General features: G+C 34.7%; 1 protein-coding gene across 1 annotated transcript in view; it reads right to left on the bottom strand.

Moving 5' to 3' along the window:
* Positions 1–3,183, bottom strand: part of LOC108966462 — a 50,606-nt gene extending 47,423 nt beyond the window's left edge. Inside the window, exon 1 of the mRNA XM_018929379.1 lies at positions 3,115–3,183. The gene's annotated coding sequence lies outside the window, so the exon portion shown is untranslated. The remainder of the gene's footprint in view (positions 1–3,114) is intronic.
* Between the last annotated feature and the right edge of the window lie 824 nt (positions 3,184–4,007).

Genomic DNA, 4,007 nt, shown 5'->3' on the forward strand with positions numbered 1-4,007 from the left:
GAAGACTTATAACTGAAAATAATATGAAGGGTCCACTTTGAAATTTCTCTTCATTTCAAAAAAAAATTATTCATTTGTCGAAATCGCCGACAGTTTATAACTGGTCAATAAAAATAAGGGCTTTGTATAGAACACTATTTTATTTGACGAAATATCTTCGCAAACATTTGACACGGATTATTATCCAAAACAACGCTACAATCTCCGAACAAATTGTTCATATCGGTCGACTATAGCTTATAGCTGTCGTATAAATTTATCGAAAAAGAAGAAGCCTTTGTATGGAAAACTTTTTTATTTGACGAAATATCCTCACGAAATGTAGCATAGACTATAGTGAATAGCAACACTGGTATAGCTCTTTAAGTATACCACAAGTAATGATCTATTAGTTAGTAAAGGTCTTGTTTGCACATTTTGTTTGAAACGAAAAAACACATTTCGTTCAACGTGCATTATACTATATGCAACATGTTGCAAGAGTATTATGGTAACTCATTGAGCCAACCTTTCAATAATATATTTCCCAATAACTCCGGCAATAAGCATTTGTAAAATGGTTGCACAAACTATGTTTTGCCGCTACTACAATGGAAATCCACTGAAATTGGTACTGAAAAATGTGCGGGTCAACCATTGTATATTGTGTGTGTATTTGGCTTTTAAACTTATCAGCATTATTTTCAAAGATTATATGCACTTGTGCAAATTTATTTTATTTCTGCTGCTGGCGGTTGTTTTCGGTTGTGTACAGAGGATTTGCACGAATATGAAAATTTCAAAAAAAGAGAGAAAATAAAAAGAATACACTCATCCGCAAGTAAGTATAAACTCGTATAAAGCACAAAACCCGAACACCTTTCACTTCATTTAACTCTGTTCGAATTGCGCAAAGCTAGTGAGTTGTAAATTTTTTTCTCGAAATCCAGGCGAGTGTGTGCTCGCCAAGGATTAAGTGGTTTTTGACTCATTTATACATATGTATTTGTAGATATATGTATATACGATGCTTAGTACATAGCGCATAACCGTAAACACAAAACGCACAAACATGGTGAGCAGGTAAGCCGACCCTTGTCAAGCTGAATTTAGCCACCCACTCAACACGTGGTGAGCATTTACCCCCGTTACTGAACCGTTACATAGTTACATGCGGATATTTTCTTACGAATCCCCATCGTCCATTTCGGTGGTTTAACTCAATTTGACTTTGTACTGCTCGAACTCAATTAATTGATTGTGTAATATTGGATGAGGCCGGCAGCAAGTTGTTGATAACTTTGTAAACAAAAACGCTATGAATGAGTCAATTGACTGTGAGCAGAGAGGAGAGAGTGTTTGAGGGAGAGTGAATGTTAGTATGTTTGGCAAAAATAGCAAATTCACCAAATTTATGGCAAAAGAAATACAATTACCGTTATTATGTATTTGAAGAAAAAAAAAAAAGTAAATATATGAGTAAATTGGTTATAATTGTGGGAAGCAGGTGGAATATAGGACCACAAAGACGGTGTGTTTACTTTAATTAAATATGAGAACAAAATCTACATTCATGGCTGGTGTCAATACAGAATTTTTTGAAGGGGTGCGGAGAAAATTTTAAATAAATTTTTTTTAGCTCAGATTTTTTCTTATTTTTCACTATCTATTATAAAATAGATTTTAGAATACAGTAAAGTTGGTTGTCTCTTTCTTTGTCTAGTAGGACTCTTGCAACTAAGTAGTTGCTACAGTTCACCTAGCGGTTGTACGCAACACCTAAAACTAATCGAGAGAGATATAGGGTTATATATATGTATATAAATGATGAGAATGATGAGAATGACAAGAAAAGTTGAAATCCGGTGGACTTTTTGTCTATCCGTCCGTTCGTGCGTCCGTGCAAGCTGTAACTTGAGTCCGAATTGAGATATTTCAATGAAACTTGGTACGTAGCATTATTCTTACATTCTTATGTTCCATTGTGAAAATGAACGAAATCGGAAAACAACAATGCTTACTTCCACATAGCACAATTTTAAATTGCACTTGTTCGTTATTCGTTCAGTGTCTAGGACATAAATCAATCAATTAATATCACTGTGGAACATTTTTGGGATTATTGTCTGGGCGGTGAGAAATTCCAAGTCTGGGTGATGGTACTAGGTCAGTATAGTAAAACCCTCAAAGGGTTTGGCGTTCGTATGTGTCAGTTTTTTTTATGACCTTTTAAATTTTTTCCTTATCTTGATGTTTTATCGCTTAGCTGTAACATTTTGGCAAAAACAAAAAAAAAAAAAGGGGATTATTCATATAAACACGTCAATAAAAATTAAGCAATTGGTGTTCCGAATCGACTATTAATAGACAGAAATCTTACTGACAAAGTTGGAACCATTTTGGAAGATCACTAGAGCCTAAGAAAAGTGAAAGCACGATTAGTTCCGAAATTACTCAATTTTTTCGGTAAACAGCGTCGCGTTAACGTATGTGAAACAATGCTTTCCGACTACCAAGATGTCATGAAACATATTATTACTGGCAATGAGTCTTGCATCTATGCTTGCGACCCAGAAACGGATGATCAATTGGCCGAATATCGTGGCAATGGTGAGCGGAAGCTTAAAAAACCTTTAACGTGGTCAGGTCAGGTCAGGTCAAAAATTAAGGTAATGTATGTTGACAGTTGAGACCCAAATATGGGCCGACAGCTCTTGCAGGATAATTCACCGTCGAATACCGCATTGATTCTTCGTAATTTCAACCATTATCGTGCCACAACCCCTGCTTCAAGTCAATTGAAGCCATTAAACCTTAATTCATGCTCGCATTGAAGGCAATTCCAGAAATTGATTTTAAAAGCTGTTTCGAGGGTTGGAAAAAACGTTGGCACAAATGTATTAGATCCAAGGAGGATTACGACATTGAAGAATAAGAAAAAGAGTTTCAAAATTAAGAACAAAATCTGACTATTTTTTGGTCATATGTAGTAGTTTATCAATAAAATTTGTTCGAAAGAGAAATTCATTTTTGGACTACTTCTTAGAATAGTAGCTCCATTTTTTCGCTGATATTATAATTTAAGAAACGTATAGTGGCAAATATGTAGTAAAAACTTTTCAGAAAACCACTTACCAAAATATTCCTTCAATGATTTGTTATTTCAAGGTGAGAACAATCAGAGTGCATTTTATAGCGATTAGTTGGCAACATGGAATTATATTTTACTTTGACCGATGTCTGAAAAAGAAGAAAATAAAGTGTGTTATAAAAACAAATTTAGGAGATATTCTAAACTAGATGGTCGAATTTCGAGCATTTTTTAGCAATTAATAGGAAAGTAATACAGGTTTTAGCATTTCGAGGAAACAAGAAATAAATTTTCATAAAGTTATGCGTTCAAAATATTACTGAGTTTTATTTACTCGAAGGAAAAATCGCTAATGTTACTCTCCCTTCGTTGGAAGCCTCCATTCGTCAATCTGTGGCGCGGATGAAGTACTTGGGGATCATAAACGGAAGCTCTTAAAGAAGCCAACCAACGACAACAGAATGAGGAAAGCATCGCTTAACTTGCGTTGTTTAAAGAGACAATGGGAAGAAATGGGGCCTCTAACCAGAGGTGGTGTTCTAGCTCTATGAAACCGCAGTTAGGGAAAGGTTTAATAAGGTTGTTGTCTGGTGGAAGTCGTTCGAGCAATACACACACAGTTAAGAAGCTGGCAAATGTTCAAAGAACGGCCCTCAAAGACATAGCTGGGAAATGCTTTGCTGTGGATATATAAATCCAAAATTTAGCACCTTTTATTATAATGATAATAAATTTAGTTAAAATTATGAATGCGAAGTCATTTAAGTAACAATAAAACATTATTATCTACTATTTCTCAGGGTGTCATACATCGCTGAAGCTTAAACTACATGGCACTATATAACAAAAACTATCCCTAGTTTAAAAAAGGGTGACCAAATGTAGAAAACGCTAAATTTTTTGCATATATATATTTTTTTTTACCCTAAACAAGCAA

Source organism: Bactrocera latifrons, unplaced genomic scaffold (genome assembly GCF_001853355.1).
Source record: "Bactrocera latifrons isolate USDA-ARS-PBARC rearing strain unplaced genomic scaffold, ASM185335v1 scaffold_160, whole genome shotgun sequence".
In the NCBI taxonomy this organism is placed as follows: domain Eukaryota; kingdom Metazoa; phylum Arthropoda; class Insecta; order Diptera; family Tephritidae; genus Bactrocera; species Bactrocera latifrons.